We start from the raw sequence: 27,689 nt of genomic DNA on the forward strand, positions 1-27,689 counted from the left end.
CGATTAAATTTAAGTTATTTCTATTATATTAAATTACTATGACACTAAATTAAAATTGATTTATATTTTTTTAATTTTATATGTTTAATTTATTAGTCCTTAATAAATAATTAAATTACTTTTAAAATGACATATAACAATAATGATTTTCTCACTATTAACAATAATATTGGTGTTTTTATATTAATAATAACTTTAATATAGTCATTCATCATAAAAAGATCAATAAAATAAAACAAATAAATAAATGATTTTATTCGAGAATTAATTATATAAAAAGAAATAGATTTATAATGCAAGCATCACTTAAATCTCTGGGAGTTCAATCATTATCCTTTCAAGGGTAACATGGAAATAGAAATGTTTGTCGCTTTACAAATTCTGTTGTACAAGATACTCTATCCGTCATTTTTGCATTGGGCTCATCTTATGATATATTATGAATCATGGTAGTGCGCTATCACCGAAATGGAATCAATATAAGAACTCACCAATGTATGCAAATAACTTTGTCGCTCAAGGCTCTGCTCCAAGAAGGCTCCATTTGCATATTGAATTTTTTGCTATTTCTCCTGGATATAAACTGGAGAGTGATATAAATCACAAAGAAGAAGAAGATGAAGTGTAGTAAGCTAGCTGTAATAGAGATAAGAGTCGTAAAGTGATGGCATGTCAAAAGTCATTTGAGATTTTAACATGCACACATATTGATCCAATCCAATCATTAGCATTTAACTTTAAAAAGGTGATCAAAAGGAACCTAATAACATCTATAACAACTTTTAAAGGATCTTAACAAGGAACAACAAGAGAGAGAGAGAACAAAAGAAGTTATTCAATGGTGTCAATACACATACAAACACGCTTACACATAGCTAACAACTGCGTAAACATGCAACAAGCATTCATTTATGTGTAAGGTCTGTGCAAGGAATTTATTATTTATAAAGTAGGAGCTCACGAAAAAAAAAACCAAAATTAAAGGTTTGCATATATAATACCTCATCCCATATTTTGCAACCTTATAAGAAAATGTCACTATTTATGTGTATCAAGATAAACTATGTTTTGGCAATTGGCAAGCATGCCATCATGTGGCTGCAAATTCTAATGGTGAAATTGATCTAGTTTCCTTCAAAAAAAAAAACCATCACACCTCAATTTAGTTGGTGTATTAACACATACTGATTTACTTCATAATCAATAAAATATAAATAAAATTAAACAAGAATTTGCAATATATAGCATATCTCTTACCTCTTAATTCACCCCGGGATTTTCATGTAACACTTATTGTCTCCTCCTCTAGTAGCTGAACATATAGATTTTAAGCTATTTAGGTATATCACAGATATCAGATTTCAATTTAAAATTGTTTCAAAGTCTATAAATCCTTGCTTGAAAATTTGCACACCAAGCCATTGCTATAGTGTGCTCCCCTGCAAATTATACACTATGCAAATATCTGTTGTAATTATTCGATGATTCATTTAATTTATGAATAAAGAAACTATATAATGATCTTCAATTTTAGAATAGGAGGGATCATTATCCCAATAAGAGATTATTACATTGCAGACAATTCACAAAGTTCCCAAATTAATGGTATGCCAACCATGGAATTATCTTTTGTTTATACATAGAAGAAACCCAAAAAATAATCACCTCAATTTCAATATACATTACTAATAGCTCCAAAATGAGCTTGTAACACTCTTTTACTTCGTTCTATTAAAATATCTCAAAACAAAATTTAACATATAGGCTATAAATTCATATAAAGGAGACCTAAGATCGAATTGAAACAAATGAAGTCAGTTAATAAGATAGAAACCTCACTTATTTTGATCTCAAATATAAGGTGATGCTGGTGTTCTACTTGATTACACAACTTAACCTCCTTAATAATATGACACATGCTATAGTAGCTAATGTAAAAGGAAGATAATTCACGAACCTCGAATCTAAAATCATTAATATATAATATTAAATTCTAAACTTTTAAAAATTTAGAATTATAATTATGGAATTACACTAAATATATTGATTAATTTATTTTTTATTAGTCAATTAAAATAAAATAAAATTATTTTTTTTTATTGTTGATTGGTATGTTTGACTATGCCATTATTTCTCAATAAAAAGAATTTTTCTCTACTCTCCTCTTTTAGTTTTTCTCCACCCACAATTTCTCTGTTTCTTCCTTACTCTATTCTCCTTCAAATTCATATGTTTATCTCAAATACCCATTTCCGCTCCTCACAAATCCATTAGTTTTCCATCACTTTCCTAACAAAATATATTAAAAAAACGAACAAAATAAAAAAAATGTTGCACAATGGCACAATTCCTCTCCACACATCCTTCCTTCACTGCCACAATGGATTGTAAACCAAAACCCATTTATTCTTGTCTCTTCCTCTCCATTATTTCAATCGAATCTCTCTATTGCCACTGACTAAACTAAAATCGATGTTTTCCTTCTGTCTCTATGACTCTGCCTCATCGTGGATCAGTATCAATGCACCTGGATTTGGGTCACTTGATCCGAATATGTTGATGGCCCTTGTTTGGGATAGGATGAAGAGAGATCTTCCCATGGATTAATCTTTCACCTAGAAATGGCATGTGAGTTTCCATTAGCAATGTGAAATGACACGGATGTTGAGAATGGGTGACTCATGCAACCATGGGCAGAACTAGAAACCCGTTCTTGGGAGGGCAAAAAATAAATATTAAAGCAAAGTTAAATGAAATCTTGATAAAACTATAGAGACTAAAATAAAAAAAAATAAAATATTAAGAGAAATTTAAATAATATCAAAAATATAAATGAAATTTATATATGCAAAGGTTAAAACAAAAATAAAAATATTGGAGGGACAAATAATAATTTAAAAAAAAACCAAAATTTATAGGTGAAAATTTAATTTAAAAAATTTTAGGAGGATAAACAATAATTTTTCTAAAAAATATATTATAAATTATGGGTAATATTTTAATTTTTTTTTTTGGTGCATTCCAAGGAGGTATCCTGTGCCTTTGCACATTTTGCTCAAATTTAGACTAATCCCCTCAGCCACTTGTGGGTGCCTCAAGGGCAGGATAAACCTCAAAGACAACGTAGTTCCTCCCTTGCATGCAATGACCCATTTGAATGTACAATGACTTCTCAAATGACCCACCACCATTCATGGAGAATCAGTCCGTTTTAGGCTTAGAGAGGTAAAGGTGTTGAGATGAATTTGCTTATAACCCATTAATTCAAGGCAAATTGGGAGCTGGGTTTGCTACCAGAAAGAGTTTGTGTAGCTTGTAATGCTGCTGTGCTAGGTTTTGCAACAGGCAGATCAGGATACCCATGGGACTGAGTTGCTGTATTGCAATCGATTAAGCCAAGTCCATCAGTGGAGAATCGGTGCTCGAATTTTATTTGTACTTGAATTTGGTTGTGAATTCTAAGATTATGTAAATTGATGCAATTCTTTTTATTTACTTTAGTTTGTACTTGAATTTGATTGTGGAATGGAATTATGTGAATTTTATTTTCATAGATTGTTTGTTGTTTGTTAATTGATTTGGATTTCCTCTTTGATATTTTCTTGTCAATCTTGTTGGTTAACTAGAGTGAGAAACAAGAGGGAAGAGTAGAAATTTTAAGAGGTAGAGAGTGATTAAGAAAGAGATCAAGAGAGACAGAGTAACAATTTTAGGGAGAGAGATAGAGATTGAGAATATATGAGTGTTAGGGTCTGTTTGGATGGGGTGAGGGAATGATAATTAATGGGAGGGTAAAAGAGAATAAGGAGGGGGGAGGGTAAGGAGGGTTACAATAAAAAAAATCTTATGTTTGGAAAGGAGTGAATTAATGGAAAAGTAAGAAGATGTAATGTATATTTTTTATGTTTAGAAAGAGGTGAAAGAAGGGTAAATAATTATTAGAATTATAAAAATACCCTTTCCTATTAGATATATTTTATTTTTTATTTTTTTTAATATGCAAATTAAAACCTTTTAGCTTGGGGACTAATAATTTGCATTTTCGATTGTCTCTTTATGTTAAAGCCTTTTGTTTGTATTGGCAAATTAGGTTTATTTTTAATGGATATAATTGGATTTTTAATAAAAAAATTAATGATACAATAGAAAAATCAAAAATAAAGTAATTTTCAATTCTCACCTCCTCCTACTTACACTCCAATTTGAGATGTAAGAAAAATTGAGATTTGAGGGGTAAGAAAAATTGAGATTTGAGAGGTAAGAGAGGGTAAAGCGTAACCTTACTTACCCTTACCTTTCATTAACTCACATCTTCCCAAACAAGGGTAAAATAATTACTTACTATTCTTTATCTTTATTTATCCCTCATTCACCTTTATTCACCCTCATCCAAACAGACCCGGGGAGAGAGAGAGGGAGGGGAGGATATAGAGAGAGACTCGGGGAAAGAGTGTGTAGAGAGAGAAAGACAGATGCGTTGAGAAAAATAAATTTTTTAAAAGATATTTAAGTTTTTTTTTATAATGTTATAATATGGAAACTGATTATAGAAAGTCAAAAGATATTTTATGTTATTTACAAGATTTGAGGAGTTTTATATTATAAATTAAAATTTAGGTATAATACTGTTATAATTAAGGGCAATTTTACGTTGGGAACAATGTGGGGCACTTGCCCCCACTACCATTTAATATTGTTTCACTAAATTTAACAATTTTGTCCTCACAAAATTTATTGATTTTTTCTCATTTAATTTTGTCCCCACTAAATTTATTAATTTTGATATACTTAATTTTGTCCGGATAAATTTATTAATTTTGCCCCTATAATTCACTTAATTTTTTAAGTTTTTATTTATTTATTTAATTGTACTTGTACTAAATGCAAGCCATTTTTTTTAATTTTAATAAGAATGTTGCTAAAAACTAAAAAAAAAAATAAATAAAATTACCACTAAATTAGATTAATTTATTCATTGTAACATATATTTTTGCTAAGTTCAATCTCCATCCTTAAACTAAAAAAAAAACACATTTTTTTTATGTATATTATATAATATTAGTTTTTCCTCAACTACCTTTCTAATGAAAATACTTCCTCTAAAGATAATTGTATTATAGTTAAATTTATCACTCTTACGTGAAAATTCAAATAGTTAATTATAAAATTAATGAATTGACTTATTAAGTAACATATATACGCATTATGGAATCAAAAATCAAAACGAAAAATTCATAAAATACATAAAAAATTCTAATAAGCTTTATTACTTTCATTCTTAATATTTTTCATGCTAAATTTTATTTGAATGCATGTGTATAGTGTCTCTATGCTTATGTATACTTAACGTATATTGCCCCATTGACTAAATTTTTTAGATCGTCCCTGATTATAACACCTTATGTTAAGGACAATGAGTAAAATTTATCCTGCCAAATTACTTATATCATTTTCTGTATTTCATATATTTTGCGCCTCATTAAGTTTCTATCATATTTTTAATTATTAGATTTTATAATAAGTGATAAATAAATAAAAAATATTTAAAATTTAATATAAATATAGCGTGTGAGAAATAAATTAAATAAAAAATATATAAAAATATATTATAAATTAATTTATTATTATGAAATTATTTGTCTTAATAAATTTAATTTATCCGTTAAATTTATCAAGCATGTTTATATATATATATATATATATATATATATATATATATGTCTTGACAAAATTTTTATATTTATGTTTTATGTAATTTTAGTGTGTGTGGAATATAAACTTAGTATGTTTTGATAAAATTATTATAGTTTTATTAATGTGTACGTTTCTTGTCTCGTGGGTGCATGTCTTTTTAATCAATTAAAAAAAAGGAATTTGATTTTGTTCGATGGGAGTCTATCAACCTTTGGGTGGCTAGGCTAATCTTTTGTGATTCCATATTAATTATAGACAGCGTATGCCTAAAAGATAAATCTACATATTTTACTGAAATTGTCATAAAATGCGTGTACCTTCCTATTTGTGCGTGCTCGTGTTGCAATGGAAATTTCTTACCTTACTCTTGTTACAATATTTAATTTACTTTAGCCTCAAATTTTAGAAGAAATCATTTGTGACAAATTAATGTGACCAAATTTTTTATCATTATATGTTACATTCATATGTGTTATATGTTTATTTTGTCAGAATATATATTGACAAAATGACACCTCATCTATAATAAATTTCTTGTAGTGATTCGGCCAATGTTCCTACTTGTCTTATTAAAGATAACTTGAAAAAATGCCGTGTGGATGGAAATTATCGATTGTAGGTCCAGTACAAGGGGGCCCTTGAATTGTGTAATGTGACAGTTTTTGGACATTTATTAGTAAAATCATCTCACAACAAGTGGATATAGCCGAAATCGAGTGGTTTAAAGGATTTCATTCAGAGTAGGACTCAATCAAACATAAGAGATAGCAAAGGTGAGGTGATAGAACATGGAGGAGAGGCAGAGGCATTTTGTGTTAGTCCATGGAGCCTGTCATGGAGCATGGTGTTGGTATAAGGTGGTAACTCTGCTAAAATCAGCAGGTCACAAAGTTACAGCTCTGACCTTGCTGCTTCTGGTGTTCATCCAAAGCAGGTGCAGGAACTCTGATCAATATCGGACTACTTTGAGCCGTTGATGAAATTTATGATGTCTCTGCCAGCAGAAGAAAGAGTGATTCTAGTGGGCCACAGTTTTGGTGGCCTCACTGTATCTATTGCTATGGAAAGGTTCCTGAAAAATTTATGCTGGAGTCTTTACTGCTGCTATCATGCCAGGTCCTGATTTCACTTACACAACTGCAAGAGAAGAGGTCAGTTCAATCTATCTATATCCAGGGTCCTCTTTTATATAATTTATTGGTGATATCTGTATTGGAAAAATATGCAGTATGCTAGAAGGATTGATACCTACATGGACACACAATATACATATGATGATGGCCCCAACAATCCTCCAGCTTCATTACTGTATGGACCCAATTTTATGTCAGCCAAGTTGTACCAACTCTCACCACCTGAGGTAACATTATTCCTTTGTCCATTTTCTCATCATCATACTTTAGAATGAAAAACTCTCAAATTTTAATTTTTTTTAATATTATAATTATAAGATAAACACTTGTTTTATTTTTCATGCCTTATCCCAGGATTTAATACTTGGAATGATGTTAATAAGACCTAATCGTCTCTATAGCAATGCTGCAATACAAATTGAAGCAGAGCTTACCAAGGAAAGGCATGGATCAGTTCCAAGAATTTACGTAGTGTGTGGCCAAGATAACATTGTGAAGGAAGATCTGCAGAGGTGGATGATCCAAGAAAATCCACCTGATGAAGTAAAGCTTATCTCTGATTCTGATCACATGGTCATGTTTTCAAAACCACAAGAACTCTGTTCTTACCTCAAGGAGATTGCCAACAAATATTTTTGAATATATTCCCTGAATCTGTGGTAGAATAAATTTATGTGTTTGCTGAATCTTTTTAGGTTTGAGAAGAACCATACTTCTATTGTTTCAGTGAATTGCTTTCAAATGCGAGTCACAATATAAGAAATGTTCCATAGAAATAGAGTGCTTATAGAAGTTTTTAAACAAAAACTATAAATAAAAATTACTAGGGCATTTTAATGGCCACATAAAATTCTATTTATACTTTAATTATCCAATAATAAACGTAATTATTATATTTTGATATTTATTAAAGCAATAAAATTATTATTATTTTTTAAAAAGCACGTATTGTTATTATTATTATTTAATTATTATTAAATTTTAATAAAAAATTATTTTATAAATAAAAATACACTTAAAAATTAAGTTATTTCTCATAAAAAATCTCATTATAATATACTAAATTTTTTAAAAAGAAATATGCAGATGCCCAAGTCTTTTTAGACACAAGAAACAGTGTTTCACTCGTAGTAGTTTAATTGGTTTGCAGTTTGTACATCTGTCATCATTTACCTTGAAGTTTCATGCGTGGAAAAGAGGATAATGATACCATCTGTGGTCCAAATTGATGCTACCTAACCGCAAGTGCACGGGTTGTTCAAGTAGTATAGAAAAAGATATCGTTCCCACGAGGAGTTGTGTTAATGATTGAATTTTTGATGTAAAATAAAATATGTTAAAATTGTATTTTAATCAAATTAATAAAAGAAATTTAGGAATTTGAAGCATAAGGTATGAAAATGCAAAACTAAATTCAAACAATGACTAATTTAATAATTCACAAAATAAAGAAATTGATAATAATGAAAATTAATAAAGTGAGATTAAACTAAACACTCAAAAGTAAAATTCCAAGCAATAATTGATGAAAGACGATTCTGAAGTTAAGGGTTCATATTTAAGTCATTTTGGGATTTTCCCTAGCTAGCCCAATCCATGAAATTTATGGGTTTAAAGGAGATTAATTATAAAATCCTTTGAAAACTCTTTCGAGTGAGACAAAGAGTGCCTTAATTAACTTAATCTTACTTTCGTGAAGTTAAAATTAACCAAGACCCATTAGGTTATTTAATCAATCTATTAAAACCCTCTTAACCCTTAATCTATTTCTAGATCTAAGTTAATTAAGTCCAATTTCTTGATTAACTATCACATAGTTTTCTCCTTTCGGTGCTTCAACCAAGGATTAAGAACATAACTTAATGGGGCCCTTCATTAAGCATGTGAATAAGCACACAAGAAATAGATTAAACCTCATAAATTCATTAAATTGGGACTAACCCAGTTTAAATCCACAAAAATAACTAAAATATTACATCCCTTACTCCAGAATCAAAGAAAAATACTCACTATCCATAATATTTACAAGATATTCTGAGTTTATATGGAAATAAAGCTTTAATCTAAGCTAAGAAACAAGAAACCCAATACTAGAAAGGTAGGAAATATGCAAGAAAAGAAGGAAAATTCCAAATCTGGCTGGGAATGGTGGGAGTGACATTTTTTACTCTTCAGTTGCTGCCCTCTTTCTTTCCCTTTTCCTCTGTTTTTCTTCTCCCTTTCTAAAATGGGATAAGGGTCTATTTATAACTTTTTTTGACAAGGAGCCCAAAAATGGTGTGTTTGAGGTGTGATTTTCTGAGGGAATCTTCTGCCAGCTCATTATGAAGTCTTTGTGGGACTGCATAAGTGGACTGCATAAGTTATGCAGTCCCTTATGCGCTTCACTTTCTCGCTCTCAGGCGAAATCGCATGAGCAAGGTGCAAGACTGCATAAGTTATGCACAATTCTGTGAGGTTGCATAAGGGAGGCGCGAATCTGCATAAGTTATGCGGCAACTTATGCAGATTTCGACAGGTGCTTGGGACATTGTTTCTTCTCCTTATACAGAACTGCACAACTTATGCGGCAAGTTATGAGCAATTTGGCCAATGCATACTTCAACTTTGGAACTTGTTTTTGACATTTTTGGCTGTAGAAATCACTCCTCAATGGCAAAATTTCTTTTTAGTCCCTCAAAAACACCATTTTACCTACAAAACAAAGTAAAATTACAAATTAATCCAAAAATTGGCAGTAATGAAAAACTATATAAATAACTAATGAAATTAGCTAAAAGTGATTAATAATCAAGTAAAATGGCTATGAAATTAAACATAAGTGACTATGCAAAATGTATGCATCAAATACCCCCAAACTCAAGCTTTTGCTTGTCCTCAAGCAAACTTTAAAATGTAATGCAATTTTTAGGGGTGCCTTATCCAAAGAGCTATGAAAATCACCCATTAAAGTAACTTAACACACCTTTAGCCATACCAACTATCCATATATCCATCCTTCAAAATGCAAAGAATCTAATGCTTATCCAAGCTTTCACCGCTTAGCCATCAAATCAATTATCATTCAAAATTCCCAAACCAACCAATCAAAAGAGAGAGTCATGCTCAAAAGGAATACTAGGACAATCAATAGTCAAAGTGTCTTTATATAGAATGATGGAATTAAATGAATGAATGGATAATTTTCCAATCCCATAGGCAAATTCCCTACTCCTATCTCCACTAATGTAGCAAGTACTATCAAGAGATCAAAGGTCTTTTTAGGGATGTAATGGGGCCATGGGGTTCAAAATGAGGCTAAGAAGAAAAAGGGGTAAAAAGGATTCAAAGTATGAGAATATTTACATTCTTAAAAACATAAGGTACACTTCTTATTTTATTATTTTTTTTTCTTTTTTTTTTATATATGGAGGAGAGAAATACACAATGAGAATTGTCAAGTGCTAGCATATTTTATAAAACACATAAAAATGGAGGGACACTTTGATACTTTAAACTTGTATCTTGCATTTTCTCTTGATGATTGTCCCTAAAAATGCCACCCCCAAACTCATTTCCTTTAATTACTTTGGGTGGATTTCTTTCAATTTGAATGACAATAATGAAAAGCACATATACTAGCACTTTTACAAGATGAGAAGCATTTAATCTCCCTTTTATTGTATTTTTTTTTCTTTTTTTTTCTCTTTTTTTATTTATTTTTTATTTTTTTTATTTTTTTTATGTACCTAATATTATAATTAATTATTCTCATGAAAAGGGTTGGAGTGTTTGGTTCATTGGCTAGGTAGCAATAAGGGTTTCAAGAAAAGTTAGGAATAAAAAGGCTCAAAGGGGTTTGCAAGGGTCAATTTTAATTAGGAAAAGGGCCAAAGGTTTAAAATGAGAAGGTTTAAATCAAAGAATGCCTAATCATCTCTCTTTTCAAGTACAAGCTGGTATTTCGCCTTAAAAGGTTTAAAAAATTTGTTCTAGGATTGGTGAGACATCATTTGACTACCTTATACCCAATAACTCCCTCTAAACACTCCAATCTCTAAAGAACTAGTTGGGTGGCTTTTTGGCTAAGAAGATATGGGCAAGGGATAAACACTTCAAAACCTTGCACCTCTTAGGAAACTTTCAATCCACAAACCCAACTAAAGGTAAGTCAAATCACTCTCATAGGAAACTTTTCAATACTCAAGGGATTTAGCAAAAGATTTTAATGCATGATTCCTAAAAATGAGCAATGCATCAACTAAATGGAGGAAGTCTATTTGTATGCAATGTGTACAATTTCTAAGTGATGTATAATGTGTGTGTAAATGTATTATGTACATGTATGTATGGATGTATATGTAAAATATTTACAATATATGTAAATGGAATGGAATGAGATGTTCCTATACTCAAAATGTGAAAAATGTAGCAAAAATCAAAATGCACACCCCCAAACTCAAAATTAGACATTATCCTCAATGTCTCAAGCAGTGCATTATCAAAACTCAAAGCAAAGAGGAATAACTAGGAATAGTTAAATTTAAGAGCAAAAGAAAAGAGTTACCTGTTATAGAGCAGATGAGAATTCTAGAGATGATGGTGATGCATAAGAAGCTGCACAGGTTATGCAGAATAAAATGTCTGATGCAATGTGCATAAGGAGGGTGCATAAGGTCATGCGATCGCATGAGTTGCATAAGGGACTGCACAGGCTATGCAGAACATTTGCATAAGGAGTTTCACAGCCTGTGCAGTATATTCAAAAGCTGCTGCATAATGATATAGCAAGGAAAAATATGCAAACACTAGCAAAGGCATGGAAATATATACAGTGTATGGACAAGTATGCATAAAAGGGCAGTAAAGGCAATGAGAATCAATGAAAAACTAATGGAATAGCCATCCAATAGAACTTTAAGAAAACAGAATTCAAGGCAAACTAAAATTGTTTCAGCACATCCAAAAAGAAAAAAAAAACTCCTAGAAGTTTGAACAAAAGCAAAATAAAGACTAATCTAATTCTATGGTTTTGCCCTTGTCCAAAGATGCTGCTAAAGGACTTGAAGGAGTTGGTTGCTGCCGAAGGGGTGGTTCTGGAGGAGGTGATGGAGGTGGAGGTGGCATTCCTAGAAAAGCCATGAGTTGTTTCATCATCTCTTTTAACTCGTTCTGTTTGTCTCTGGTTTCCATAACAAAATCAAAGAGTTGATCATGAAGATCCTTGAGGGTATCAAGACCAGTTTCAAGCTTCCTATCCACAAAGTATACATCATCACTAAGCCTCTCAAGATAGGTGAATAAGGCTTTAGTGTTGAAGGGAGGAGGTGTTGTGGATGAAGAGGGTCCAGCTACAGAAGGTGTAGGCTGTGCAGAATCTGCTGGGGTATCCTGTGCAGGCTGAGTGGGTGGTGCAGGTTCAGTAGAATGCTGTTGGACTGGTGGTACAGATTGTGCCTCTGGTTGTGCAGTGGGTCCTGTATCTGCTGCTGGTTATGCAGTGTCAGAAGGTGGCAAACTGAATCCAGTTTTGTATAGGTGAGTAGCATCAAAATATAGAGTGTCTGAAAGTGCTAGTAGAGGATGCTCTTCCGGATTAAAATCAAAATGCTTAGCTATAACAGTTATGAGCTCGCCCATTACTATATCACCTATAGATTTGGTAGCAATATGTAACACATGCTCACCAAAGAAATAACCAGGAGATACTTTGACTTTGTGAAAAGCACACCATAGCATGAACAATTCAGATTTTCCCACAGCACCAGAACTAGTCCCTCTGCCCAAGATAGTGCTAGCAATAAGCCTATGGATAAATCTAAGTGCAGGGTCTAGTATTTGAGAGGTCTTGGATCTGCCAGCAGAAAAACTCTGAGGTTGGTTTGTGATACTCCTCCAAAACTGAGCAGCATTCCAAACACCTTTATTTGCTACCTCTATGCCTGTATATGGCACCCTAAATAGTCCATCAATTGCAAACCCAAAAATACTATGAAATTGGTCTAATGATAGCTCTCTATTTTTCCCCAAACACCTAAATTTCATAGTTGGCTTGTAATCTATCTCATGCAATTTCAGAGTAGCAGAAAATGAGGAACTAAATTCCAAAACTAGAGCTGGATAAACTAGTTCTTGTTTATGCACAAATTCCATCCAACCTAAACCATCAAGGTAGGCAACAACATTATCAAATAAACCAACTGATTGGAGGGCATCCGCAAAAATGTACCTTGTGGGTTGCACCTTCCTGTCCTTAAGTCTCTTAAAGGTTGCTTTGTGAGCTGCATCAGGAAGGGGCCAAGGTAGTTTTGATACCTGTGTTGTTGTTGATGTTTGCTTTTTGCTAGAAGAGGGTGATTTGGCTTGTGGGGTAGAGGTAGAAATGCCAATCTCTTGTCGTGTGGAAGCTGAAGTTTTGGGGTTTTTGGGTAAAGGCTCTGAAAGTGGAGTGGTAGGTGGATCTTTGCGTTTTGTGAGAGGAGGTGCAGAAGCCATGGGTCGGGTGGATTTTGACCGGATTTTCCTCTTATAGGTGGTTGTGGGAGTTGGTGGAGGGGGTTGTTGTGGAGGCGAATCGGGGTTGGGGGTCGCATTGCTAAGGGCGAGACTTGGAGAGGGGAGGTTTGAGGGGAATGAGGAGGCGATTCCATGGTGTTGTCGATGATGAGAATGGAGGAGGTGATGGAGAAAGTAAAAGAGGCAGAGGGAAGTTAGGGCAAAGGGCGGCGAAAAGAGGAGTGGGAAGGAAGGATGATGCCGAGAAAAATGGACGTGGGGGAAGTGAACAGGAACGACGGGAAGAGGGAAAGTGGATGCCGAAAGGTTTTTGATTTACACAGGACCTGTGTAAAACTGTATAAGGGGAGAATGGGTGTGCATAAGTTATGCACACTCTTATGCAGGTTTTGGTGGAAGAAAAAGAGTGTGAGAAATTAGTTATGCAAAAGTGTATAACTTATGCGCTAACTTATGCAGGATTCGGCTGATAATGAAAGTGTGAAAATGTGGTCATGTAAAAGTGCATAACTTATGCACTCCCTTATGCAGATTTTGGCAGAAAGGGAAAATGCAAGATTTGTGGTCATGCAAAAGTGCATAAGTCATGCACACACTTATGCAGATTTCGGCAAAAAGAGAAAATGCAGGATTTGAAGTAATGCAAAAGTGTATAAGTTATGCACACGCTTATGCAAGTTTCGGCAGAAATGAAATTTGACAAAAATGTGGTTATGCAGAATTGCATAAGCTATGCACATCCTTATGCAGATTGCAGCAGGGATGAAAATGGCAAAAATTGTGGTTATACAGAACTACATAAGTTATGCAATGGCTTATGCAGGTTTTAGCAAAGATGAGAAATGGCAAAATTTGTGGTCTAAAAGCTGCATAAGCTATGCAGTTACCTATGCACAATTCAACAAGATTGAGATTACAATTGAAAATGATTTGCAAGTTTGAAAAATACACTAGAATGAAGAAATATAATTCTATGAAGCATAAATCATGAGAATTTATTACCAAAAACACATCAATATATACAAAATCCATTACAATTGCATCATATAAGCTTGTAGAAGTGAGTTCTGCATAAGAGGCATTTATGAATTATGCCATTTCAACTCAAATTCTGCAAATTAGCATTTAGCACATTAAAGACTCAATAAAATCTGTATAAAGTTGCATTTATCCACAAATGAGAATGGACTTCCCAAGTTATGCCAAGAAAATGTAGTATGTCCACATTGAATCACACAACCCAAATAAGCTCAAAACTACAAAAATGACCCACTTACCATTATATTAACATGACAAGCACACATACTTAAAAGTTACACACCCAACCTCAACAAAGAAACAAATGTCATGTGCTGCAGACCCTTCTTTGCTGAAAATTTCATTTTTTTCTGCATAAACTAAGAAGCAGACCTGCACAGGTTATGCAGTGAAAATAAATCAATCTTGGAAGAATTGAAGGACAAAATTTCAGATTAAGAGTCACTCCCCAGCAGTTCACCAACCTTCCTCCATTGAAATGCATCTACAAGGGATAAGAGTCAACAATGTCAAAAGTTTAATTTGGGGAGATTTAAGATAAAAACAAAAGCGATGTAAATAAAAGTAAATCAACAAAAGTAAAATAAAAGAACTTGGGATGCCTCCCAAGAGGGCTAATTTATAGTCCTTAGCTGGACTTTTCATGCATTTCATTAAAAAGAGGTGAGGGATCAGAGAGCTTGTAATAGCTTGCTCCCTTTATTGGGTCTCCAGTTATGTAATGTTTCAATCTATGCCCATTGACCTTAAAATTCATAGATTTTTCACTCCAAATTTCAATTGCTCCATAAGGGAAAACCTTTGAAACTCTATATGGACTAGTCCACCTCGATTTAAGTTTTCCAGGGAACAATTTCAATCTTGAGTTGAACAACAAAACTAAATCACCCTCTTTAAATTCCTTTTTCCTAAGATGCCTATCATGCCAAACCTTATTTCTTTCTTTATAAATACGGGCACTTTCATAGGCATCCATCCTCAATTCTTCAAGCTCATTAAGTTGCAATAGCCTCTTCTCACCAGCTTGCTTGAGATTAAAGTTCAAGGACTGAATGGCCCAATATGCTTTATGTTCTAACTCCACAGGTAAATGATAAGACTTACCATACACCAACCTAAAGGGAGTAGTTCCTATAGGGGTTTTGTAAGCAGTCCTATATGCCCATAAAGCATCATCTAGTTTGACAGACTAATCTTTCCAAGAATTGCTCACTGTTTTCTCCAAGATATGTTTGAGTTCTCTGTTAGAAATTTCAACTTGTCCTGAAGTTTGAGAATGGTATGGTGTAGCTATCTTATGCACTACACCATATTTCCTCATTAAGCTCTCAAATTGCTTATTACAAAAATGTGAACCCCCATCACTAATTACAGCCCTTGGAGCTCCAAATCTACTCAAGACAAATTTCTTTAAGAATTTCACTGCTACCTTAGCATCATTAGTTGGAGTTGCAATAGCTTCCACCCACTTTGACACATAGTCAACTCCAACTAGAATGTATTTATTACCATATGAAGGAGGAAATGGGCCGATAAAATCTATTCCCCAGACATCGAATAATTCCACTTCAAGAATATCATTTAGGGGTATTTGATCTCTTCTTGACAAATTTCCACTCCTTTGACATTTATCACATTCTAACACAAATTTCCTCACATCCTTAAAAAGATTTGGCCAAAAGAAACCAGCTTGCAGAATTTTACTAGCTGTTTTAGAGATTCCAAAATGTCCTCCATAATCAGAAGCATGGCAATGATGCATAACACTCTGTGTCTCCTCATCAGGAATACATCTTCTCATTAAACCATCACAGCATCTCCTAAAAAGTAAAGGATCATCCCATCTATAAAATTTTGCCTCATGCAAAAACTTTTTCTTTTGTTGCCATGTCATTCCTAGAAGTAAAACTCCACAAGATAGATAATTCACTAAGTCTGCGTACCAAGGTAGTTTAGCAACAAGAGAGAAAAGTTGTTCATCCAAGAAAAACTCATCAATAGGGACTTCATCCATTTCTTCATCATCCAATTTCAACCTACTAAGATTATCTACAACTACATTTTCAGCCCCCTTCTTATCTCTAATCTCCAAATCAAACTCTTGTAGCATCAGAATCCACCTAATGAGCCTAGGTTTAGCCTCCTTTTTACGGAGTAAATACCTGATGGCAGCGTGATCTGAAAATATAACCACCTTTGAGTCAATAATGTAAGGTCTGAACTTTTCCAATGCAAAGACAATTGCTAAGAATTCCTTTTCAGTTGTTGCATAATTTGGTTGAGCCTCATCCAGTGTTCTACTAGCATAATAAATAGCATAAGCCCTTTTGTCTTTTCTTTGACCAAGAACAGCTCCAATTGCATAGTTGCTAGCATCACACATAATTTCAAAAGGTAGGCTCTAATCGGGCGGTTGCATGATTGGTGTAGTGATAAGAGCTTGCTTCAACCTACAAAAGGCTTCCAAACACTCTTGGTCAAATACAAATGGTATGTCATGACTTAACAAATTAGATAAAGGTTTGGCGATTTTAGAAAAATCCTTGATAAAGCGTCTGTAGAACCCGGCATGTCCTAGAAAACTTCGAATTTCTTTGACATTGGTAGGAGGAGCCATCTTCTCTATCACCTCAACCTTGGCTTTATCAACCTCTATTCCTCTGTTAGACACCAAATGTCCAAGCACTATCCCTTCCTGAACCATGAAATGACACTTTTCCCAGTTTAACACAAAGTCAGTATCTGCACATCGCTGCAAAACTTTAGAAAGGTTAGCCAAGCATATGTCAAATGAAAATCCATAAACAGAAAATTCATCCATAAAAACCTCCATTATATCTTCAATGAAATCTGAGGAGATTGCCATCATGCACCTTTGAAAAGTGGCTGGTGCATTACACAACCCAAATGGCATCCTCCTATAAGCAAAGGTTCCATATGGACAAGTAAAAGTGGTTTTCTCTTGATCATTTGGATGGATAGGGATTTGAAAAAAACCTGAGTATCCATCTAAATAGCAAAAATAAAAATGCCTAGCCAGTCCTTCTAACATTTGATCAATGAAGGGAAGTGGAAAATGATCTTTTCTAGTGGCAATATTTAATTTTCTGTAATCTATGCACATTCGCCAACTAGTCACTGTTCTGGTGGGGATTAATTCATTATTTTCATTTTTGACCACTGTCATTCCACCCTTTTTTGGGACAACATCTACTGGGCTTACCCAAGCACTGTCTGAGATAGGATATATGATCCCTGCATCAAGCAACTTCAAAATTTCCTTTTTAACAACTTCTTTCATATTTGGGTTCAACCTCCTCTGATGTTCAATAGATGGCTTACAATTTTCTTCTAAAATGATTCTGTGCATGCAGAAGTGTGGACTTATTCCCTTAATGTCATCTATGGTATATCCTAAAACTTTCCTAAATTGCCTAAACACTCTTAGCAACTTATCAACCTCTAAAATACTCAAGTTTGCATTTACAATTACTGGATAAGTGTTATTGGTGCCAAGAAATTCATACCTGAGCTGAGAAGGAAGTTGCTTAAGTTCTACCTTAGGTGCATCTTCTTCCTTGAATGATGGTTGCTTAGATTCGACTATTTCCTTTTGTATGAGTTGAAAAACTGGAGAAGAAATGAATGGTGGATTACCCTCTAAATGTTGAGCATATGCAGCCATATGAGGGTTGTCATAGTCTATGCCTCCTCCATGAACCAAACAATTTTCAAGTGGATCTTCCGGATATCTCTTTCTGAAGTGTTTTTCAACCAGCTCATCAATGATATCAATTCTCAAGCAAGTATCAGCTTCAGAATGATGCTTCTTCATAGTGTTATTAATATTGAAAACCAATTGATCTTCACCAACTATAAAAGTCAATTTTTCTCCTTTAACATCAATCAATGCTCCTGCTGTAGCTAGAAAGGGTCTTCCCAAGATAATTGGAATATTAGAATCCTCTTCCATGTCCAAGATGACAAAATTAACAGGTATATAAAACTTCCCAACCTTCAAAGGCACATTCTCCAAAATCCCTTCAGGATACTTAATTGATCTGTCAGCTAACTGAAGAGAAATGTGGGTTGGCTTAAGATCTCCCATATTGAGCTTCTCATAAATGGAGAGGGGCATAAGGCTAACACTAGCCCCTAAATCACATAAAGCTTTTGTAGAATATGATTCCCCAATGTGGCATGGAATTGAAAAACTCCCTGGATCCTTGAGCTTTGGAGGAAGTTTCCTTTGGAAGATAGCACTGCATTCTTCTGTCAAAGCTACAGTTTCATGGTCTTCAAGTTTCCTCTTGTTTGAGAGAATTTCTTTTAAGAATTTTGCATAAGAGGGTATTTGTGAAAGAGCATCAATAAAAGGCACATTTATGTATAGCTTCTTCAAAACCTCTAAGAACTTTCCAAATTGCTTATCAAGCTTGGCTTTTGAAATCTTTGTGGAAAGGGAAGTTGTGGCTTGTAAGGCTCTGGAGGTATATACTTCTCTTCCTTCTCTTCAATTTCCTCTTTACATTTTTCTGCACTTTCTTTCTCACTTTCTTGTTTTTCACCCTCATAAGTTTCTTTCTCATTTTCTCTCTTCTCACTATTTTCACTTTTCTCATTTTTTTCACTCTTCTCATTATTTACAACTTTCCCACTTCTTAAAGTAATAGCTTGACACTGCTCTCTTGGGTTCTCTGGTTGACTTGGAAGTTTTCCAAAAGACTTGGTACTTGAGGAAGATGCTTGTTGTGCAATCTGATTTTCCAACATTCTGTTATGTGTTTGCATCTGTTCTAGCCTTGCTTTCATCTCTCTCATCTCCTTATCATGCTTAGTTTGGTTAGTAAGAATCTGTTGTAATAAAGCTTCTGTGGTGGAACTTTGTTCTTGCTATTTTGGTGGAGGTGCAGGATTCATGTTTCTCTGCTGAAAATTAGGCAATGGTTGCCTATTTTGCTGATATGGAATTCCTTATTGCTGTTGTGATTGAAGATTCTGATTTGGAACTTGATTTTGCTGATTTCCCCATGAAAAGTTGGGATGATTTCTCCAAGTTGGATTATAAGTTTGAGAGTAAGGATTCCCCATTTGTTTGTTTCCATAATTACCAACATATGCAGCTTGCTCTCCATAGTCTACTCCACAGCTGGTAGTTCCTTCTGCATATGCAACTTATTGTGAACTTCCAGATGATGATGATGAACTAACCAACATACTTAAATCTTCCATCTTCTTAGCCAAAACATTTGTAAGTGCATCAAACTTTGCATTAATCATGTTGAATGGATCAAGGTCGTACATTCCAGCAGCTTGCCTCTTTTGAGTTGGAGCCGGTCCTCTTGGACTACTCCAAAGATGAGTATTCTTTGCAATTTTCTCTAATAGCTCATAAGCTTCATCTTCATGCTTCATAATAAATTCTCCTCCTGTTTGAGTATCAATAACCCCTCTAATTGCAGGAGTAACATTGGTATAAAAATTCTGGTTTATCATCCATTTTGGAATGGCATGATGTGGGCATTGTCTCTCTAATTCCTTCCATCTCATCCATGATTCATAGAGTTTCATCTTCTCTTGGTCTAAAAGCTGTCATTTGATTCCTCAATTCTTGAGTTTTTCCAGGTGGAAAATATTGTGCAAGAATGCATCAGTGAGTTGCTCCCAATTTGTAATGGAGTTGTGAGGTAAAGAATCAAGCCAATCCAATGCTCTATCTTTCAAAGAGAATGGGAATAGCTTCAATCTTGCTGCATCATCAGATACTCCAGGTTGTTTTTGCATATCACAAATCATAGCAAACTTCTTTAAATGTGTGTGTGGATTTTCAGAAGCATTTGAAGAACCCCAAAATCCATCTTGTAACTATTTGCATCAATTCTTGGTCTTGTAATGCTCTCTCTCAAGTCATCAAAACGAGGAAAAGCATGATCCATCATACTTCCCCTAGGCACATTAGCATTTACAACCTCTTCACCTTGGGCTGCATTTTCATTGTTTCAATCATTTTCAGCATTACCGCCACCAATTCTAATTCTTTCATCAGTCATGTCTGCTTCAATTTCAGTTTCTCTCAAGGCTTCTTTCCTTTTTCTGGTTTCTTTCTTGTTGGCTTTACAAAATTTCTCAATTTCAGGATCAAAAAATAAGGATGTGTCACTTGTGCTTCTAGCTCTTCTCATAAAAGATTAAAAGTACCTAAAAAGAACAAACAAACACAAAATGAAAAGATAACAAAGATAAAACTATAAACAACTAAAATAATCAAGAATTCAATATTAAACAAACAACTCTCCGGCAACGGCGCCAAAAACTTGATGTGTCCCACCCGCAAGTGCACGGGTCGTTCAAGTAGTATAGAAAAAGATATCGTTCCCACGAGGAGTTGTGTTAATGATTGAGTTTTTGATATAAAATAAAATATGTTAAAATTGTATTTTAATCAAATTAATAAAAGAAATTTAGGAATTTGAAGCATAAGGTATGAAAATGCAAAACTAAATTCAAACAATGACTAATTTAATAGTTCACAAAATAAAGAAATTGATAATAATGAAAATTAATAAAGTGAGATTAAACTAAACACTCAAAAGTAAAATTCCAAGCAATAATTGATGAAAGACGATTCTGGAGTTAAGGGTTCATATTTAAGTTATTTTGGGATTTTCCCTAGCTAGCCCAATCCATGAAATTTATGGGTTTAAAGGAGATTAATTCTAAAATCCTTTGAAAACTCTTTCGAGTGAGACAAAGAGTGCCTTAATTAACTTAATCCTACTTTTGTGGAGTTAAAATTAACCAAGACCTATTAGGTTCTTTAATCAATCTATTAAAACCCTCTTAACCCTTAGTCTATTTCTAGATCTAAGTTAATTAAGTCCAATTTCTTGATTAACTATCACTTGGTTTTCTCCTTTCGGTGCTTCAACCAAGGATTAAGAACATAACTTAATGGGGCCCTTCATTAAGCATGTGAATAAGCACACAAGAAATGGATTAAACCTCATAAATTCATTAAATTGGGACTAACCCAGTTCAAATCCACAAAAATAACTAAAATATTACATCCCTTACTCCATAATCAAAGAAAACTACTCACTATCCATAATATTTACAAGATATTCTGAGTTTATATGGAAATAAAGCTTTAATCTAAGCTAAGAAACAAGAAACCCAATACTAGAAAGGTAGGAAATATGCAAGAAAAGAAGGAAAATTCCAAATCTGAATGGGAATGGTGGGAGTGACGTTTTTTACTCTTTAGCTGCTGCCCTCTTTCTTTCCCTTTTCCTCTCTTTTTCTTCTCCCTTTCTAAAATGGGATAAGGGTCTACTTATAACTTTTTTTGACAAAGAGCACAAAAATGGTGTGTTTGAGGTGTGATTTTCTGAGGGAATCTTCCGCCAGCTCATTATGAAGTCTTTGTGGGCCTGCATAAGTGGACTGCATAACCTTATGTAGTTTTCGGCTGGTTTCTGGCTCTTTGTGCGAAACTGCATGAGCAAGGTGCAAGACTGCATAAGTTATGCACAATTCTGTGAGGTTGCATAAGGGAGGCATGAATCTGCATAAGTTATGAGGCAACTTATGCAGATTTCGGCAGGTGCTTGGGACATTGTTTCTTCTCCTTATGCAGAACTGCACAACTTATGCGGCAAGTTATGCGCAATTTGGCCAATGCATACTTCAACTTTGGAACTTGTTTTTGACATCTTTGACTGTAGAAATCACTTTTCAATAGCAAAATTTTTTTTTTAGTCCCTCAAAAACATCATTTTACCTACAAAACAAAGTAAAATTACAAATTAATTCAAAAATTGACAATAATGAAAAACTATATAAATAACTAATGAAATTAGCTAAAAGTGATTAATAATCAAGTAAAATAGCTATGAAATAAAACCTAAATGACTATGAAAAATGTATGCATCAGATAACTTACACTTTATAGCACTATAAAGTATATTAATATTGGGAAGTTAAATAAATGATTCAATGATTTTTATTATATATAAATATTTATGTCATTGTCGTACTAAGTTGGATTTTCAATTTGGTTAAAGCACCGTACATATTCTTTTCCTTTTACATAGGCAAGCCGGTTATAAAATTACAAAATTAACCTCCACTTGTGATTGAAACTCTAAAACTTAAAAATAATACACATAGGAAGCACACCCTCTTAATAAAATCATAATAATTTATTAAAAAATATTATTTTAAATAATATTAATAAATATAGTCAAAATTTAAAATATATCAATAATAAGTATAAAAAATTTATTAGTTTAAAATTTTTAATGAAAATTTAATTTTTAAATTGTTTGTTAATATTTTTAAATTAATATATTTAAAAGTTATTTTTTAAACAATAAATCCAATAATATGGACATCATGCGTCGTCATTGATGTGGGAATACTTCCCATCATGAAGGAGATGAGAGGCATAGGAAAGACGAGGCTATAATTTGCAGATGAAATGGCAAGGGTATCTTGTTTCACTTTTCAACAAGCCAGCAAGATATTTTTTACAAAAAAGCAAAAATATGAATGACTAATTATCTCCTTATGTTCTTATTAAAAAAATCTAAATAATTGTTTTTTTTTTTTTTTTGAATTTCACAACAATTTAATTATTGAATTAAAATATCACATTTTAACTCTTAAGATTTTAATTAAATAAAGCTAAAAAATCATAAAGAATATAAAAATATAGACGGGCTTGTGACCAGTTAGTATATGTTAAAATTATGATTCAAAATCGTAGTGAAATTTAGAGAGAGACCTTTTCCTATATAGAGTAAAACTTTTATTTTAGTGTTATTCCTAAATTGAGTAAAACTCTTAATCAGATTAGGATTAAGGGAATTAACACTATAAATAGGAAAATGGCGAAAAATATTGTTTAGTTTTCAGCTTATAAAGTGAGGTTGTCACCCATTATAAAGAGGGATTTTATCAATTACTGAAGATTTGGTTTTACCCATTGATGAGGGGCTTCTGCCCATTGTAGTCTCATGGAAGGAAAGATGTTTCGGCCTAAGGTAAAAAAATGACATAGAATTCAAGAGTAAAGAATTCTTATCCTTTGATTAGAAGGCTATTGCCCTTGTAGTTTAAGACATCATTTGTGGTGTAGCAATCAAAATAATAAATATATTAGTTTATATCTAGAGAAAAATGAGAGTAATAATCAATTTGAGTCTGGATGGAATTAAAAACACATATATTTTTGCAAAAATAAATAAAATAAAATTTAACTTTTCACTGTTTAAAATAAATAGTCTAATCTCTGAACTTTTTAAAAAGAAAACTTAGATAATGTAGGGGCATCTATTGAGATATATACGTTAAAGTCTAATATATTTATATTATTTTTTTAAGCTTGTGTTTATGTGCTTATATCATAACATTTTTATGTTAAAAAAAAGTCAAATTTTAAAATTAATAAGTTTTTTAAATTGTGAGATTTTAAATTTTAATTTTAATTAAAATTAAATAAATAAATAGAATTTCAAATTTAAACCCTTGACTTCAGAAAAAAAAAAAACACAGGCTAATAATCCTAATTTATATACCTAAACACAATATAAAAAATTTCCTAATAATAATAATAATAATAATTTGGAAAGCATGTATATGTTTCAACCGTACGTATATGGTCTGGTTGCATACAGGCTTTCTTTCCCGTCAGGAAATTAAGATCTCCAGAAATTGTTTAATGGCAAAAAAAGAGAAAGCGAAAGATTTTCTTTAACAAGATTCAGTCAAACAAAGGCAGAGTATAACAGAAAGAAAGAAAGAAAGGTACCTTCTGATAATCTACAGCACAAGAAATGATGGGTTGTGCATAACTGCAGCTCCAATCTTTAATTTCTTGGTATTTATCAGCAAAAATAGCAATATTGAGTCCTCCATGGCGTCACTGCACCTCTCTCCAACCAGCATCTTATTTTCTCCTTGAGGGATTGATTCTATGAACGTCAAAAATTGTTCAGAGCAGTGATCAAAAGAGCCAATCTGCTCAATTTGCCTTGAGTCAATACCACAGTACTGGTTTCAAGGTCCAGTCCAGTGAGGGCTTGACTTGAGGCTTGGTGGTATGTATGAGAACAAAATGCGTGCATACCATTTTCCCAGTTAACTCTTCAATCTTTACGATTGTGTTCTCTATTTATACTAATAGATTCACCATTCTTCACTTAATATCTCCAGTAATAAAATATTGTATCAATAAGTCTTTAAATTTAACATTAGCTTATTGACTTCGAGCAATTAATTTTTAAAGTAGATAGAACATGTTGTTGCCATCATTAATATTAAGTATTATTATTATTATAGAAATTTCCTGCAAAATTTTGAATCTTGATTGTTTGCTGAGACTTTCTTTTTTCTTATATTTTTCTTAAGCTTCTTTGTTGGGTGCCTCATGCATCTTTTTTTTTAATCCTATCAATTACAATTAACATTTTTTTTTTATATTTGCCCTCATCCCGGGAGAGATTGATGGCAGTATCGTTTGAACTCAGGAAATTTAAATTTTATTAAATTTAATAAAATAAATAAAATTTAAAACTAGGGAATTTAATTCCCTTAATTTTTATATAATTTTTTATCGTAAGCAATTAAATTCATAGATTTTTCAATAAATTTTTACGTATAAAAAAATCCATAGATTTTATGAGTACTTTCATAATAAAATAATTGTCTAAAAAATTCTTCAATAATTAAATAACGAATTTTACAAAGTGTTTCATTGGGATAAATAATTTATAAGAAAAAAATTTAATTGAATTTTATAAAATTATGTTTGATTTTTATTTCTTTTAAATTGAAAAATTTTTTAAGTTAAAAAAAGAAATCGAATTCTTTCCTTCTAAATATGAGAATTAACAAAAAAAAATCAATTAAATTGAAATCTTATAAAATTCTACCATCAACAATCCAAATAAAGAGGAGATTTCAAAATAAGGAATTTAAGAAATTGTGATAGATAAGATATTTTTAATAATTCATAGATTTTGTGGTTTTTTTATTCACAAAACAGTAACTTTCAAATGAAATTTATGATGAATATTTGAAGTATGACTATGCCAGCATATAAGTTTTTCCTTTTTTGATTTCTGATACATGCACAGATATAAGTTAGGGAAAATTGTTATTTAATCTATGTATCTTAATAAACTAATTATTTAGTCTCCTTATTTTTAAAAATTTACTATTTAGTTCTTTTGTTTTTAGTCTTTTAGACTATTTAGTCCCTCTTTGTCAATTTTTTTATCAGTCAATGCATTTTAATGTCAATTAAATTACTATTTAGTCCTTTAATTTTAGTAAAACTAATTAATTGGTCTATTTTATTTTGAAAAATACTGCTATTCAATTCATGTAATTTGGTTCTGTTAACTCATTAGTCTTTCTGGTTATTTTTTTATTTTTAAACTGCCCTGATCCTGTCTTCCTTATTTTTCTCTTTCCATGTTTCTCCTCATCTGCACCTGCACTCTTCTTTCTCTCATTCTCTCTCTATTTTTCATCTTTTGAGAGAAAATGGTAAGTAATCAAGGCGATAATCCAAACAAATTGTTTGCCAACAAAGAAAAAAAAATGATATCCAGGGAATTGAATGAAAATACTTAAACACTTGAAAAATATGTAAATTCAGATTTAGTCTCCACATAATAAAATTTTCATTTTTATCCAGAAGTATACTTTTCAAAATATTTTGTTAATATAATGACAAGCTAATTAGTTTAACTTAAATAGATGAACTAAATAGTAATATTTTTCAAAATATACGGACAAACTAATTAGTTTTACAAAAATAAAGGAATTAATAATACTTTGACTAGTATTAAAATCTATTAACTAACAGCAAATTTGATGCCAGGATTAAAGAGTTTAATGAAAATAAAATACATAGACTAATTAGTGTATATTTTAAAATAAAATACATAGACTAATTAGTGTATATTAACTAATTAACTTTATTAAACTAAAGGAACTAAGTGGTAATTTTTCCTATAAGTTACATCTTTTGTAGGCAAAAGAAGGGATAAAGAGAATGATTGTTGTAGCATTAATTTATAAATATTTCATGGGTCAGTTTGAATACTATTTGAATTTAAGTTTTTTTTTCTCAATCCCTATAACTAATTTCTTATAGGGAGAAGTACAAAAAAATTACCATGTGATTTCATGCTTTGACATATAAAAGGCGTTGGTCTAATTTTTGTAAATTTAATACCCTGTGTTTTCATCCATTAATCAATGTGATCTACCCATTAGTCATCATTAAATGATGCTAACGCCGCAAACACATAGCGTTGACATGGCGATATATGGATGACACATCAACGCCACATGTTCACCACATAAGCGACATGCAGGCGCCCTGTAAGTGCATGTCAAAGTTTAAAATAATATAAATTAAATAAATTAAAAAGAAAAAAATAATAAATTATCCATAATTTAAAACAATTAAAATTTAAAGGCATAATTTAAAAAAAGCCAAATTTTTCCTCGCTTTGGTAATCTAAATGTTGGCAAAAATAGCCAAATCTCTAAAAGTTGTTAAAATTTTATCCTATTTTTGTCAATCAAATTTTGAATTTTATTACTAAGAATTTTGATACATCATGGATGTCAAATGAAGTTTGAAAATAGTTGATGATATTAGTAAGATTGAATTAGTCAGAAAATTAAGTGAAAGAATATGAAAAAAATAATAATAATAAATTACAAGAAGTTTTCAAAATCTGAAAAAATTAGATAAAATTTTTATGCATTTTAAAATTTTGACCAATTCTGTCAAAATTTAAATAAATGCATAAAATTAACAAAATGCAACTAGATTTTACATTTTTTTTCTTTTCTTTTGGTAATAGGCCAAATTTAAATGATCTAATTCTATGCTTAAGTAAACTTATTAATAAAGTGAATTAATCACAATAAATTTTAGTTCAGTAATATTAAAATGTTATTTAAAATTGTAGACTTTCAAATTTAAATCTCATTTGAAATCAATTTAAAAAACAATGAATTAAACACCTTGATATCAAAATTTTTATTTGCGGGCTCAAACAATCCAATATTTTTCTTATTTAAAACTCTATTTATTTTGTAGAAAATAATTTATATAAAAAATATTTTTCATAAAATTTTTATTTTAAAAAATATATTTTTTTTCTATTATTTGATTGCAATGTTAAACTAATTTTAATAAGATTATTAAATTTAAAAAATAAAAAATGACTTTGGAAATGAAAAGTTATTTTCATTAAAAATGACCTAATTTTTTCTTTGATTAAGAAAATATTTTTCGTTGAT

At 31.8% G+C, this 27,689-nt stretch overlaps 1 non-coding gene and 1 pseudogene across 1 annotated transcript; both read left to right on the plus strand.

Annotated features, from left to right (window-relative positions):
- The first annotated feature begins 6,446 nt into the window (after nucleotides 1-6,446).
- Nucleotides 6,447-7,603, plus strand: LOC131176602 (methyl jasmonate esterase 1-like; annotated as a pseudogene).
- A 12,263-nt stretch (nucleotides 7,604-19,866) lies between these two features.
- Nucleotides 19,867-19,971, plus strand: LOC131176606 (small nucleolar RNA R71). The gene has a single exon (XR_009146604.1). It is a non-coding gene; the product is annotated as a small nucleolar RNA R71 (small nucleolar RNA).
- The last annotated feature ends 7,718 nt before the right edge of the window (nucleotides 19,972-27,689 follow it).

Source organism: Hevea brasiliensis, unplaced genomic scaffold, assembly GCF_030052815.1.
Source record: "Hevea brasiliensis isolate MT/VB/25A 57/8 unplaced genomic scaffold, ASM3005281v1 Scaf181, whole genome shotgun sequence".
Lineage (NCBI taxonomy): Eukaryota > Viridiplantae > Streptophyta > Magnoliopsida > Malpighiales > Euphorbiaceae > Hevea > Hevea brasiliensis.